Genomic DNA, 17,167 nt, shown 5'->3' with positions numbered 1-17,167 from the left:
AACGATCCTTTGCTGAAGGCAAATTTAGGTAGCCATGCTGAAATCACAACAACGGTATCAAACCAATCAATTATATCCATGGTGGGCAAAAGGTTTTTGGACTTGAGATTTTAACACTGGTGGCAGGTAAAAAAGGAACAATATATTCTGAAAGACACTTGGAAAACAAGACTCTTCTAATAAGGGCAGCCATCTTAACTTGCTGAAGCCAGTGGCTGAGCATAAAAGCTGCTCTGAAGAAGGACAGGGTGTTGGAGAAGAAGTCTGAGAAAGACAGCAGGTGCCAGAGGACAGCAAAGAGAAGCCTACAGAGAAAGCACCTACTGGATTAGCCTTATCAGGCCTCTATGAAGAAACTTGCCTACCCTTCTGTGCTGCCTGGCTGGGACTCAGTTTATTGGCTAGGCAGAGAAGAGAGCTGGTTCCTCACACTGGAAAGCCTTACTCAGAGAGAAGGAACCATGCAGAGACTTCATAATTAAAGAGTTGCTTACATGCTCACAGCTGAGGCTGGATGACTTATTGGACTTTTGTTGTGAGAACAGGAGAAGAAGCCTCAAACTGCTGCTGCCAGATCCATTTATTTCCTTGGTTAAATATTTTGAGAGTTACTTTGAGTTCTTGGTTTAGATTGCTCCGACTCCAAAGAGTTTGTTTTTGTTTACAGCCCATCCCTGAATGCTCAAGGGACTGGGAAGAATAAACTTCAGCAGGTTCTCTACCTTCTGGAGAGTCCAGTGTTTACTTTGTTACTTGCTAGTCAGTTCCCCATCACTCTGTTGGCAAGGGTCTCTGCCAAACCAGTGATACAACTTTCTCAAATTTCAATGGATTTTTGACTATGCTTGCCATCATTGGTCACTGTCATAGAGAACATTGCTTAATGTGCATATTCTACCTTATCAAGTACCTCTTCTGAATACAAGATATGACATTCTGAAAACCTTCAAATCTATTGTTTTAAAAATATAACTTGCAATAGCTACCTCTAAGCAGTGGAAGCTTCTATTAGATCAGAAATCAGATGCAATTATCTTGTAAACTAACTGCTTCTACCTCTAGTAAGGTAAGAACTATGAGGGCCCTTTACTTAATTCCTGAGTGGACATACAGGTAGTCCTTGGTGAATGATGGCAACTGGGACTGGAATTTCTGTTGCTAAGTAACATGGTCGTAAAGTGTGATGTCACATGACCACATTGCTTAGCGACTCCAGTTCCAGCACTTCCTGGTTGCTGTTGTTAAGCAAATCCCCCACCACCATTAAGCAAGGATGTCACATGGTCCCCATTTGCGACCTTCTCCCGGCTTCCCCATTGACTTTGCTTGTAGGAAGCCAACAAAGAAGGTCACAAATGGTGACCACATGACCATGGAGATGCTGCAACGGCCAGAACTTCAAGGTCCAGTTGTAAGTACCACCCGTTCAGTACCATTGCAAGGTTGAGAAACATTGTTATACAAGGATACTATTGATAATAGTACCGAGTAGAGTGTTACAGGGTTCTCTCCTGGTCCTACAGTATACTGTTCAACATTGTAAGAAAGCTAGGAAAAGAAGAGAAGAGATAGCCAGCAAATCAGCCTATCTTGCAGACAACAATTAAGTGGGGCGAGATCTGGGGGAAAGCATCTCAAAATACTCAAAGAGGCTCAATCTTAATTAACATAAATGAGGCTGGGAAATCCTTATTATAGTTTCCAAGATTCTGTATTTACTCCAGATAAGCGTTAAAGATTCCTGACTGAAATCTGAGTAATTGTTAATTCTTTGGTCTTACCCAGCTGTGTGAGGCTTAACAAATATTGCCCCCTTACCACCACAAAAGAATCCTGCATTACATTATTTCAGGGCATAGAAAGTTCTTCCCTTTCTATGCCCTGCTCCTAATTCCTGGAGCTCTTGTATTTGAATTATTGCAAGGAAGACAGAAAGAAAAGCAATATTTCTTCCTGTTCATCCTGTCTATAAATATATTGTTCCATGCTTTTCTACTATTCAGTGAGGACTAGAAGTATAATGCTGTCACCACCAGACAGGCTCTTCTCAAACAGGATAGCCTTGGGTAATGCAATAGTTATTAGTTTCAGCTCATATTCACTGTCTCCACCTTCTATTTCTCCCATCCTCAGGGGTTATAGGAGCAAGGCAAAAAAGAAAAGAAAAAAAAGGGGGGGGGATGATTTCTCCTTTTTATTACTTGAAAAATACAAGGAAAACTTTAAAAAGTACCTGGTGGTTAGTCTTGAAATGGCCTAGGCTTTCTAAGGGACATCAGGAAATTAGAACCATCCAATAAACAAGAATACAGCATATATCAGCAAAGAAAACACAGCTGGGTTTTAAGTTCAGAGGAAAGGATGAAGCAGGGTTAACAAAGCACCAGTGGAAAGGCTCAACCTTTCTCAACCTTAGCAACTTTAAGCTGTGTGGACTTCAACTCCCAGAATTCTTGAAGAGTTGAAGAGTTGAAGTCCTCACAGCTTTAAGTTGCCAAGATTGAGAAACACAGTTCTATACTATTAGCAAGCACTCTTTGATTTACTAGACTAATAATTCTATCAAAGAAGGAGATGTTAGCTTGAAACAATTTGTTTACCGAAAACTCAAATTAACTGGCTCCTGTTAATAGTAGCACTATTCAAGTGTTCACCCACTTGCTGAATGAAGATGCAACATGGCATTTCTCAGTTTTAAGCTGACAGGTTTGTAGTTTCATGGGTCCTCCTCCTTAAGAATTTAAGAATTTCTTAAGAAGTTCTGCCTTCTCACCCATAGGCATTACCAGCTCACCACTTTCTTCTCATAGTGCACATGTCTTCGGCTCTTCTATTAACATAGCCAAAACCCCCATATTTTAAATTGTTTCTGGTATCTCTTGCAAAACTCAATTTATTCCAAATTTTAGCTTTTCTGAGTTTCTAGATATTACCTTGTATTCTCTGTTAACTATGTGCCCTTGTTCCCATTTACTGAGCATGTCATTTTTTTCTCTTCAGTTTTGATTCTCCCCTCAGTATCTCATCTTGTAGGATTGCCAACCCTGCCTGGACATTTTCCCCTTCAGAATATCAAGCCATTGGAACCAACCTATCTTACTTTAGGTTCATCAAAATATACTGTTCTCAAATCCAGGGCCTATTTTTTCCTGAACAGATAAAGATGCAGCTAGACAAAGAGCTTGGTCATATGTAATCTTCAGAAGAACTATGTTACTTTAAAAAGGACTAGTTTCAGCCTCAGTAACCTTTGACTCATTATTACTAAGTTGAGCATAAAATTAAAGAAATTGTTGATTTATTAGATTAAAGTCATTTATAAATGTATTTAAGTGCTATCTTAAAAGAAGTAGGATAACTTTCCTTACCGCAAATTGATAGTGTTACTGGGGCATAATTATATATTCCAATAGGGCATACATTATGTCTCTGATTAACTAAGGATTTGGATATTAAGAAACAATCAAGTTAAGAATAAATCTAATGTGGAATTGAGAAAAAAAGTATATTCCTGCTGTGAAGTCTTTAAAAGTCACAATTTATCCACCAATTAAACTCCATTCTTATAAACTTGCATCAGTTCCATGTACAAGAACTAAATTTAGATGAAAGAGCATTGATCTGGCAAAGGATCTAAAATATGATTTAATTCCAAGCCATTGGAACCAACCTATCTTTGCTCCCAATATACTTGCTTTATATAATTAAATGAATATTATGTTCTAATTTAGCAGACAGAAAAGTGTTATATAGTTTCAATATAGCTTGTCTTGCCTATGTACTCAACAATCATTTAACTTTATTGTCCAAATGTACTTATTTAGATGTTTTATTTTTTTACTGGAAGCATAATTATTATTTTATAATTATTTTAATTATAATTATTTTATCCAAACCAAACTAAAAAAAAATACTCAAAACTCCTATATAAAACATCTCAATGGTCCTTGGCAGAGCCATGGTAATTATGAAATGTAATACAGCAATTTAAAAAATTAATGATCAGTATTAAAAAGCATAAACCCCTGTGCATAGAAAAATCAATAATTCTGTAGGTCAGGGAAGAAGAAAAAGATTTTCCTTTAAATAAAACAAAATTTTAAAGAACTAAAAAGAGAAACATGAAAAACCAGAGATAAAACAAAAGATAAACATAAAGGCATTAAATAAGGAAATTAAATAATAATGAACTTTCTTTAAATTATGTTTTATCCCACCTTTATTATTTTTACAAATAACTCAAGGTGGCGAACATACCTAGTACTCCTTCCTCCTCCTATTTTCCCCACAACAACAACCCTGTTCTAAAATACATACATAGCTAAAACTAAAAAAGAAATTAAAGAAGAAAAAAATCCTAGTATGCCGAGTCTTCTGGAAGAAACATACTGAAAATACAACTCAATACCAAATTATTTCCTTAGTTCTTTTTCATTTCAGTGTTTTGTTATGTTTCTCCACATTATATACTATGTGAAGACTCTTTGGAGGTCTGGACATTCTACATACATGAATTATACCATCGGTGCTGCTACATATCATTGATTATCAGGAAACAAAAGATTGAAGACCTTATTTATATCAGCCTTCTGCTCGGTACTCAGTATTTGTTGTTTCTATACCATGCAAACCTCTTCACATCACAAAGGAATTAGATTGGACAAGAAAGACCTTAGATGCTAACTTTACTGTTAGTAACTACTTGGGAACAGATGAGGGTCTGAGTAAGTATTAGATAGAGTTCATAACTGGGCCATTAAAAAAATAAGAAATGGAAAACCTCAGACAGAGAATATCTAGAAATGTATTTTTCCCGCTTCATTTCTTTTTCCTTTCCTTTCCTTTCTTTTCCTTTCCTTTTCCTTCTCTTTTCTTTTAGTATCCCATTATAAAGAAATATATTTAAAAGGTGCTGAGTTCCACCTTCATGATCTTTGTTTGGCCTTTGTAATTCTTTTTATAAAACGGGATGGATAGAGAGGGAGATGATGATGAATGTTATTTAACATTACCAAAATAGCAATTGATTGGAATAAACTTTTCTAAACCAGTAGTCAGTATTTTGAAATGAAAGAAAATAGCAATATAACAGCTTTCTGAAGATACTGAATTTCAGCTGTCTGTATGATATAAAACATGTATTTTTCTAAGCCATATGCTCAAAATTTCATTTGTAATTCTTCTCAGAAAAACTGCATCCATTCCAAGACTGCTAAAGTAACTAGCAATTTTGTGCAGATAGAATTTCCATTCTAAACTCTGTACCCTTACTTATTTCCACAGTAGAACCCAGCTGACCTGTCTATTTTCATCTTGCATTGATCTTGGATTGCTATGTTGGTTCTATCAGTGTGTCACTGACGCTGCACCCACAAAGCATTGACTAGACCAAAGAAATAAGCAAGAGGAAAGAGTTCACTGTTCTTCTGGTTCCCCTAGCTTTGCATTAAAAAACTTGAAAGAGCAAAGAGGAAGAGACAGAAATAAAATGATCCCATTGTCTTATCTCATAAACTCCTACCTTGGACAGCTCCTTCAGCAATCCTTTCTCTCCCTCTCTAAAACATAAAACTATGATTTTAATCAATGATATTTCTGACATCATTAATTAATAAGGATTAGGTGAGCACAGTCAGGGGATCAGATGGTGATGGGAGGTTGATGTCATATGATACTATGCCTCCTTTTTTCCAACTGGGACACCTGGTTTCTCCTTACTATTTCAATTAACAAATTGTTTTGGAAGGATTGTGTTTCACCAATTGGCAGGGAACATGGAGGGGAAGGGAGTGGAGCCAGGGCAGGGCAGGACATGAGATCCTGAGAGAAAAAAGATCAGTGGGGGGAAGACAAAGGAGATGCTGATGCCAGAGAGAGGGTTGCTGATACAAAAGGGCATGGGGTGCAGGAGGGGGAAAGAGGTAGAGAAGGAAGAATAAAAGAGGCACAGAAAGAGAATGAAATAAGTAGAAAAGGGAAAATCCAATTAATCAAAAAAAGAATATGGATTACTCTGAAAGTTAAAGGACCAGAATTGAACAGGAAGGAACATCTAGGCTTGTAGGTGATAAAGAATGATCATCATTTGCTACTATTTTAAGGTATATACTAGGAAGAAAGGAAGGAACTCTGGGAAGATGATCTTTCACTCTTTTGAATCAGAAAGAAAAATTGCAACTCAGTTTACCCAGCATGTACACCAGTACTAAAGCTGGAGGAATTAATTACATCTAATAAAAGACATTTTCTGTCTATCTGTTATCTGGTAACATCCCCCCTTCTTCATATGACCAGTTCCCATCCTCTAACAAGCACAGTCATATTGGGAGGGTTGTCTGCATGTGCCAGGAAAAATGAGACAAGAGTTTTCTATTTCTGTTCCCACAGTGCCCCGTGTCTAAAACCAAAGTACAGTTCACACTTCTAATAGCCAGTTGTGCCAAATGACAAAGCTACTATCAGAATGAAGTGAAGTGATGGGATATGTCTAATTTACTTTTAGAAATGTATTGTATGGACCATTAATGAAGCAAAGCATACCTTCAAAGCTTGTACAACCCTAACATATAAGTCAGGATTTTCCAGAGTTGGATATCAATAGTCATATATCCTATCTACTACTAAAACTCTTGTGTCTGTTTGTAACCTTCAGTTGGATGAAATGGTGCATCATAGGGCAACAATTTTTGAACCAAGGTACCTCAAAAGGGCTAAGTTACAGAATGCATCCAAAATCCTGGGCCCATTACTCCCATGGGATTGAAATTTGGCAAAGTTGTGGCTGCTTCTGCGCCACTGCATCTTCCGACAAACACTTCCCCAAAACTGATAGGTTGCATGGCACAAGGGAAGATGGGAGGGGCATATCCCTGCCCTCTTTCCTGCCTCCCTCTGGTCCCTGATTCAATTAGCTGGCAGCAAGGCCCGAAGAGCAAGTGGCGATTGGCTGCTTTGGAACCAAGGCAGAAATGTGAAATCTCTTAATGGTGGTAGGTGGTGAGGAAAGGACAAGGAAGTGACTCAGATGCCTGCTGGTGAGGTAGGGCTGGCTGGAGGCACTGGTGGCGAACAGGTGAGCCCTCTTCCTCCCTGGAGGGAGGGGGCCATTGGGGACATGCCGGGATAGGGAATGGAGTGCAGTTTTCCGTTATATTTTTCTCATTTTTTTTCAAGCACCTGTTATGTATTTCTTTTCTTTTTATAATGTATGTATCTTTGTGTATTGTTTCTTTTTGTTTTGTTTTTTTCTTTTCCTATTATTATTTTTAAAAGCAAATAAATAAATAAATAAATGGAAAGGCTCGCACTGTTGAAAAAGATTAGTAGAAAAGAACTATCAAAAGTTCTGAAAGACACAGATGTGGTAGTAGAAAATATTGAAACAAACACATTGGCTGAAATTAATTAATTATAGCACAGAAGCCATAATAATATCAGAGTTGGGATATGCTGCTATAAAACAAAAACAATAAAATCAATCACAAAATGGAACATTCTATTGGAAAAAAAGACCAGTAAATTACAAGCTGATATCAGCAATCCGAAGAATTTGAAGGAAAGAAAATTGAAAAAAAAATAGTTTACAGAAAATATATAATTTTGGGACTAAGATGATCAGAGAACTCTCAGAATAATTATAGTCATAGCTGTTTCATAGAAAACTGAAAAATATAAAGGCAGAATAAATCAATTTTGACAAAATCAGCAGATGCAACATGGATAAAAGAGATTGAGAAGAACATTGGCTCAGTCAAAATGGTTTGATATATGTAAACATAACATCAGAAATGATTAAAAAACAAGCCAAGGAGGTTAAAAATTAGAGCGCCCATACAGTGCCCAAACCAATATTTTGGCTTAAACATCTGATGCCTGTCCATAAAGCACTGGCTATTCAATTTAATGAAAGATTACAAACTACAAAAGTTGGAGAATGGATGACAATTGGTAGAACATTTTTAATAATGAAAGAAGAGTATAGATGTAAGCAATTAGAGACAAATTATTTGCTTGCCAACAATATTCAAGCTGCTAAATGGTATATTAGCAACTGTGATTTTGAGTTACATATTCAGAAATTAGTTCTGTCCACTTGAACAAAAAATATAACTGCCAAATTCATGAGAATAATAATAATAATAATAATAAAGGTCAATTCCTGATAGTAAATGATGAAGAAATTGGAAATGTAAACATCACGGAAGGAATTTTTCAAGGGGATTCATTATTTCCATTGCTTTTTACCATCTCTCTAAGCCAGTTTAGAATATTTAAAATGAGTGTGAAAAATTATAAATTTAATGTTAAATAATGGAAATACAATCAAAACTATAATCCCATGGATAATACCAATATTCAGATATATTGCCAGTATAGTAAACTGGACACAACTTGAATTGGATAATTTAGATTGGTAAACCCAGAAACTAATGACAATGGAACATGCACCGCATCCCTGAAGTGATGTTAATTGACTATATTTAGCACACGCACACACACACAAAATGGAAAGTATGGTTTACTGTTATGGCTGGCTTGGACTGAGAGGACTGTGAGTAGAGGAACCTGCTCTGGATGTCCTTGGCAAGTGTCAGCCTCAGAAGGCAGCAAGCAGTCAAACGCCTGAGGCAGAGTCCACCAGCAGTCATCAAGAGCAGCTCCACCTGTACATGATGAGAAACCTGATCCCAGTCCCTGGACATGCTGCAGGCTACACCAGGCAGAGCAAAGGCATTCTAGGTGCCTTCTCACCCAACTTCAATTAGATCCCACCAGGTGGAGGTTCTACATAAGAGAGCTTGCCACCTGAACTCCATGCACTTGAAGCCTTCAACCTCTTGCCTCCAAAAACGTCTTGTCATTTTGAAACCAGATAAGCTTGCAATAGGCTGACCATATTTCCCTGAGACAAAAACAGGACATTGGGATGGCAAAATGGGACAGGGTTAAAAATGGAACATTGGGATGGCAAAATGGGGCAGGCCTGGGTGATGGGCTGGATCGGCAGGCAGGAACTTCTCCAGTTTTCTTGGGCTGGGAATCTTCAGATTCCTTCATTTGCGAGAGACAAGGCTGGGCTGAGGAGTCTAGTGAACGGTTGTCCCCAACAAGCCGTTCCTCCTCTGGCTGTGCTTTTACATTTTCTTCCCACCATTTCAAGGCAGGAGCCAATCAGCTCGCTGTTTGATCACTGCCTATCAGCTGATCCTGTGTTTTCTTTTTAGGTTTCCCACCGGGTTGAGTTCTGTGGCTTTTTTCCTGCCATTTCTGCTGAGCTCCCCCTCCTTCCACTCAAAGTCAGACTGCATTCTGACAGGTTCGTGGGAACTTTCAAATTTTTAAGTACAGTTTTTAAGAAAACGGGACAAAATGGATGTTTATATTAAAATGACAGGACAGTCTGGAAATGTTAAAAAAACAGGACTGTTCTGTTCAAAACAGGACATATGGTCAGCCTAGCTTGCAACCTTCCCACAATGGCTAGACCTTGGATTGGGACACAATGCCTCCATTGTGCTCTGGACTCATTTGCAGGCCACCTCAGGTGTACTTGCTGTAATGTGCACAGGTATGTACACACCCCCTGCCTGCCACTGCCTATACCTGTTTCGTTGTATCTATGAGTGTGTTTGGCCTGGAACAGGAGAACTGCAGACAAAAAAGGCAGTTGAAGAAAAAAGAACATGGATTAAATGATTACATCAAGGTAATCAAAGAGAAGATGCTTGTTGCAGTTTGCAAAGTAAACATCCTGAAAGTAGCAGAAGCAAAATATGACCATAAAAGTGAATTGTTGGAAAACCATTTAGAAAATAGGAGAAATAAACCATTATGTGGACAATGCATAAAAGAAAGTGAAAATAAAGTGGATGAGGCCGGGAACTGGCAATGGTTACAAGCTGGCACCATCAAGAAGAAAATGGAAGGACTGATCTTGCAATTCAGAAACAAGCATTACAAACAAATGTGATTAAATCAAGGATTCAACATGCAGCAAACAGCAGCAAATGCAGACTTTGTAAAGAAAAAGATGGTACTGCAGATCATGCAATTATGGGATGCACCAAAATTGCTCAGGCTGACTATAAACAAAGTCATGACAGATTAGCTATTAAGATCCATTGTCATGATTGCCGTTGCGATGTTTGCGACATCGCAACGGCTCGCATGACAAAGCGCAGAGGCTTGTCAATGACTGGAGAGGGACGGGCGATAAACAAGACAAAGAAGATAATAGGTTGGGAGATCTACAAGCTCTCATCACTCGGTAATCGACCATTAACACCAGTATCAAGGAAATGATCAGGGCGAGGATCAGAAGGGCGCGTCCGGGCGCTTTCTAGGAATACCGAAGCCTAATCGCCCGGTAATGGGCCATTACTCCGCAAAAGGATAAACGGGGCAATGCCCGAGGCGAATGGGGCTGGACGACCTCTCACCTATGGATGGCCTGTCACTCCGTAGAACTCGTGGGGCACACCCGGGGAGTGTGGGGTGGAGCGCTGTTTGGCGCAAGACTATTTAATTCAACTTTGGGCATGCTTCCCTCACTCTCAGCTTTCTACTGGTGTGCATTCTATTCTGAATAAAAGCCAGAACTTAAACTTGCTTTAGAGTCTGAGTCTTTTATTTAGTTTTAGGCATTCCTCACATCCATTGGCATCTATTCAATAATTATAATTTCAGAATTTTCTAAATGTGATATAATCACAAAACTAAATAAAAGATGTTGAAAATGATGATGTAAAAGTCTTATGGGATATTTGCATGCAAACTGTTCCCCATCTAGCACACAATACAACAGGTATAACAATAATTGAAAAGGAAAGAGTAATTTTTGAAGATGTGGCAGTAAAGAAGAGAAGGGGACAAGAGAATAAAGGAAAAAGAACTGGAAAAAATTACAAAATACAGAGATCTAACAATATGAATGGGTACATTATGGAAATGGGTAGAATGAAATGGCTAGATTGTTGCAAAATCATCCCTATAGTCATTGGTACATTAGGCAGAATATCAAACAGGTTAAACAAATTTTTATAAGAACTAAATATTTCAGCTATATAAACTGTGGATTTACAAAAAGCCGCATTGCTGGGCACATGTTATATCTTGAGACATTACTTGGATAATTCCTGGGTTCCTAGCTAGAACCTGAATTTCCAAAGAACCCAAATCAAATTTGTGATTCCTTTGTTTTTATTTATTCTGTGTTATTCCCTGATGAATAAAAACAATAATAATAACAGCAACAGCCTTTATTGTAGTCAGTGACCAAGTTATATCCATGACAATGGTTACAATGCTCAGAAAAAAGGGTAAAACTTTTGTAGGTGAGTTGCACAAAATAAGAGAAGATGAGCTGAAATACTATGAGAATGGAAATACTAGGGTACAGGAGATCTTAAATACTTAAAAGACTGAAGTTACAAAACTACTTAACTATTAAATATACAATCCTGGATGACAGAAGACTAGAATACCAGGGTATTAAAATGCTAATTAATTAGTTGCTAAAACATTAAGAAACTTGAGATTGATTTCTAGCCCAGCTATGATTTTATTTTTTTTAAATATGAATCTAAGGAGCTTTCAAACACTCAATTTTTCCATTGGTAGGATTTCTCACTTCACCACACTTCCCAGTTCCTGAGCTTCAGGTCTTTCAGGCACAAAGGTGCTTCCCTCCTAACAACCACTGGATTTGTTTTTTCACACAACCAGAGAAATGTACACATTTGTGAAGGGAAGATATGGTTGGATGAATACAAGCAACTGCATTTGTTCAGAGTGAGATTATTTTTGTTACTGCAAAAACCAGAGTATCTCAAAATGGGTATTTTTTTTCTCCCTATTTGCTTTTGAGGGATTCAGGAACGGACAAGGTGGTGTGGAAGTACCCCAAGTGTATGAAGATATGGGAAGCACTAAAGATAGAAAATCACATTTGCTTTTGTTCAGAATCAGCTGTTTTTCCAAATAGATTATCTTCTGCGGCCATTGATACGATAGGAACTGCTCAGTTATACAAACCAATCAGAGACCTAAACTATTAAAAAAATTAGTTTGGTATCCCAGTTGGAGTAAATTGTCATTTCTGACAATAGCTGAGAAGATTGTCCTGCAGGATAAAACAATGTTAAAGAAAGCGCTGGCCTTAAAGTTGAGACAGGTACCTACAAAGGCATTGTAACTTCAGCTTCAAAAGGATACCTTCAGGTTGTGAGAAGAGGCTACAAAACCACAAGTGAGTAACTTTAGGCCCTGAGTAAGAATTCTACATGTGAAAATATGAAAGTTTAATTCTGTATAGAAGTAGTTCCCAAATTACACCTGAGTGACAGTATAAATCACCAATGTGGCATTTGAGATGTTGCTGAACTATAACTCTCACCATCCTTCATCATTGCCAGGCTTTCTAAAAATCCTGGGATTTATAATTCAGCAGCATCTGGAGTTCCCATCTCTGGTATAAAATATACTATTTGGAGCCAATGATTCACCGATGATTAGAAATTCACAAGTAATTAAGAATACTGAAGCAAACATTGTGCTTCCTTCTTTTTTGTATAAAAAACAGTGTGGGTCTTTTAAACCTTTGAGTTTGTGGCTTTTAAAACTTCTGAGGCTATATAAGCAGCAAACTCATCATATAACACTCTGATTGCAAGAAAAGAGTGTCTCAGGAAATGGAATAGTGTGAATTTTCCTGCAAATTTATGCTACCCAGGGCAAAGACTCTTCCACCAAGATTGTTCTTACTTGTTTGGGGGTTTTGGGGTTGTTTGTCTAACCATGTGAGGGTTTATTATTAATTCTACCTTTCAGCCCTATGATCTGGGTGACACTTTTGAATAACTCTACTCATGTAACAGTGACGTGATATGACACAGGCAGAGAATCCACCAAGGAGTTGACACTTTTCATTTGGAGGCTATTGCTCCTCAGCACCACTTCTAAATTAGATGGGTTACAGGGTAAAAGTCATTTCATGTGAAGATGAAATCAGTGAAATAGGGAATCTTCACCATCACCAGTCAATAATATGGTATCTTTGGAGCTTGACTTGAAATCTCACTTAGGATTCTAATCAAGCAACGTGTGAGAGTAGCAAGGCAAAAAACCAACTACTGGTGTTTAAAAAAAATACATGACAATGATTTGATTGGCACTTCAGCAGTGTTTATTCATATATACTGTGGCAGAGTGTTGGAAAGCGTTTGGCCCGAGAGATCAGAAAAGTCACACACCAGGCATTTCTATAAAAATAAATTTATTTACAGAAAGCACAAAAACATATTTACAAGCTTGTGCATTCACACGCACTCAGAGAGGACTGGGAGGAAGGCTGTGTAGAAAGGAAACCGAAACTAACAAGCCCAGGCAAAATACCTCTCCAGGGCAATTAAAAGCTTTACCTTATATGGTCATGCCTTTTCACACCCAAAACTAAGGATACTTAAGTTTGACCTGTTCACCCTGCCAGAGTGATTTGTTACCATAGTAACCTTAATTCCTCTACAGACAAATTTCTTGCAGGAAAAAAACAAATACCAACATATACGATACAGCTAAACTTCAGCAAAACACTTGATAAAATCTCCCATGAAAACCTAGTAGAGTTTGCATACAGTAGGTGTGTAAACCACTCAGATTTCATTAACAGAGCAGCATATAAGCCCAATAAATAAATAATATACTACAGCAATATTTGTAGCTTAGTAGTTGGCCACCACCACAAGCATGTCCAACACTTCTTTAAAAAAACAGAGGTGAAACAAATTTCTTTTTCAGTGCAAAACTGAAGGGGCCAGATACTGACCAGTGAACAGTCATTGACTGGCTGAGACAATGTTTCAACTGTGACCTAGGAAGAGCTGAGCAATAAAAAGGCTGTGTGTTTTGGAGGGCCCTTAGTCACTCTAACTTGCAGGAAGGGAAAAGGCAAATAGAACATTTGCCTTTTTGGACAGGTGGTGCTGTTGTGGTGCTGACCAAGTGCCTGCAGGATGTGAAGGTGTGGATGGGGAGGAACTGACTTCAACTTCACCTCAAGACAGAGTGGACTGGGTTTTTGGTCCCCTAGGGCCTGGTGATATGCCATCTTTGCACACCAGGGTCACACTTCCCCAGACTGAGCTGGTGTGCAATTTGGGGGTCCTCCCAAAGATTCTAAAACAATAATAGAGATAAACCAGTTGAAACCACCCTTTCAGAATATAGGTAAGACCAAGTACAAAATGCAGCTGAAAAATAAAAACAAATACTGTAATGCTTGGAAAAATTAAAACCACCACCACAGCAACAGGATTGTCAAATCAGTAAAGGAAGGTGGCAAACAAACTTATTTAAACAGGGCACCCCACAATTGAAGGGCCATTTTTGCAATCCAAAGACTCAGCCTCCAGTCCCACCACATCCCCAAAGTAGGGACAGTTAGAGCAAGGCCTTGGAAAATGATATGAGCAATGATTGTTCTAATAGAAGTAGACAAGATTATTTGATGACAATTTTTCTACACATCATGAAGAAACGAAGAACCTAACATCAAGTATTTGGATCCAGGAGTTAATGTTATGCAGAGGCTGGATTAATTGCCTTTCTTAGTCATTGAGGTAGCCTGGGACCCTAGGCTCATCAGCTTCAGTTACAGAGAAATGGGCTCTCTACTGTCACAACCATCACTGACTTTGAGAACTTTGAGAATTATTTCTGGCACAAACTCCACAACAGCCCATAAATAAATGTACTTAGTAGCAGCTACTATTTTAAAACATTGACCTCTATATGCAAGAACCTATGAGGAGAGGTCACAGATTTGTAGTGCAACAGTGAAATAATTACTGAGTAACACTGCTGCTATCTGAAGCCATATTTCTACCCTTCCTGTTCCCCTGAGTGTGCTCTGCTACGTATCTTGAATTTGTCTAAATATGAAACACTTCGTTCTCAGTAGAATTACATGACATTTTCTTGAGATTTCCCATGTAGATCAAATTATTTCCTGCAGGAACAAAAATTATGTAGGTAGACAAGAACTGACAGTTGTTAACAATTAATAAATAAATATTAATAATAGCAACCTACTTTCCTCCAATCCTATTCAAAAGTTCCATTTCCACATACTCCTTAGGATTGGTTGTTCTCTTGCTAATCTTTTGTGGATTTTGTCATCTGACTGCATGCTGCTAACATGCTTGAGCAAGTTAGTTACAGGAATAATCACTCTGGGAACCAGTATCAGCTATTTTCTCAGAAATCTGAAGGTTGTTCCTTTGAAAATGTATGTGATTTTATATATACTTAAATTTTAATAATATGAAATACACACAGAGAGAGAGATTTTATTAAGTAGTTTCTATGTGAATGACTACTTTGGAATGCTATGTTAATAATTCCTATTAATATAAGAAATTTTCCTGTGACCAGATGGAATTTAATTTGCTCTAAATAAATAATGTGGGCATTCCAAAGATAAAACTGCAAAATACTCAAAACCTGCTTCTCCACAGATTGTGACATCTACAATGCAGTTCTTTCTTCATGTGTAACTAGATTATTATACTAATGCAATAAACTCAAAAGGCTAGCATCTGTCAGTATTTCTAGAAAACATCCATTGTCCAAGGGGAGAATTGTAGGTCACCAAGTTCGCATGTGAAAGCATAATTGCAAATAGAATTCCTTGCGTTGGGACTTTCACTTTTCCATGTAGACTGGTCCTCCCTCACCTGGTGGGGCTGCAAGTCCTAGAATTCCCAGCCAACTTGCCTGTTGATTAGGAATTATGGGAATTACAGTTTAAAATGTCTGTAGGATGCTAGGTTGCTTACCTTGGATTTATGGGAAGTGGTTCTCCAGATGTTGCCAAACTATAGATCCCAGCAACTCCTGGCAGCATGGCCAATAGTGACAGATGCTTGGATTTGTAATTCAGGGCCAGAGATTTCTCACTTCTGCCTTATGGGAAAGTTCAGAGATTGGTGCTTACATGCTCATAGATAAGTGTCCAGATATACAGTGCATTTCAACAAGATTACCATTAACTTCAAGAGCAACATAAACAAAGCTTCCATTTTTGCTTCATTATATTGTTCTCCTAAAATAACATGCCATGTTAATTTCACCATGGAAACTATTGCTCACCATAGAGTCAGCTTCCCTCAGGTTCCTGCAGGAATAATGCACAATGCCTTAATACACAACACCAAGTGAGTCATTCAAACACAGCTCAAGTCCCCTCTCCTTCTCAATTGGAATAATGGCATTGCCATTACCATAATGGCAATGGAAGATAAAAGACAGAAAGACCTTTCTGATTTTAAAATAGGTATCAATTTAAGCACTAAAATATATTTCTAAAAAGGTTAAAGTCCTTCACCGAAATCTCTTTCTAAAACAGTTAATACAAAAGGGACAGGTGGAAATTTACCGGCACAGATTGGCCTCATGGAAAGTTCAGCGACCCCTTGAGAAATGCCACCAAATTGGACTCAGCATAGAGTTTAAAGAGAACTGGAATTGGTAGTACTGATCAGCAAAGACATTGTGAAACAAATTGAATAGAAAAAATTGTGAACAGAATTAAAGGAATTTAAACTCATTTTTAGATACTAGATATTTACATCCATGCATTATAAGTTTTCTTGCCAGAAAAAATATGACAAATAGCTGGCCAAAATATGGATGTGGTTTGCCATTGCATTCCAGTATTTTTTTTTTCACTTTTCAGCATAGCCTACATCTCTTGGATTTTCAGATTATATCCCATCCAGTTCCATTACGTTCCAACCAGTTCTGACCAAGTTTATATTTCTGCAATCAATCAAACTCAGCTATTTGATTTATTTAGAAATACCAGAAGTAAATTTCTTCAACTGGTTGTTAAATTCTGCCTAAGACAAGTTTCCAAAACGAATTGGGATGTGTGTGTGTGTGTGTGTGTGTGTCTAGTTCTTGTAATAATTTCTCAGAAATACTGTCTAAGCAGCTATAATATTTCACTCTAGAAAGAAAAGTGATGGAAGAAGTGATAGGAAACGATGAGAGAATTAAAAATGGAAGATACTGTCATCTGGACCCCTGATAAAAATTCTGTGAATAAGGCAGATGGATAGATGATCCAAGCTAGCACCCAAAGAGTAGATTTACACAACACACCAGCTTG

Source organism: Candoia aspera, chromosome 3 (genome assembly GCF_035149785.1).
Source record: "Candoia aspera isolate rCanAsp1 chromosome 3, rCanAsp1.hap2, whole genome shotgun sequence".
NCBI classification, from domain to species: Eukaryota; Metazoa; Chordata; class Lepidosauria; order Squamata; family Boidae; genus Candoia; species Candoia aspera.
Note: the sequence above shows the minus strand (reverse complement) of the source record.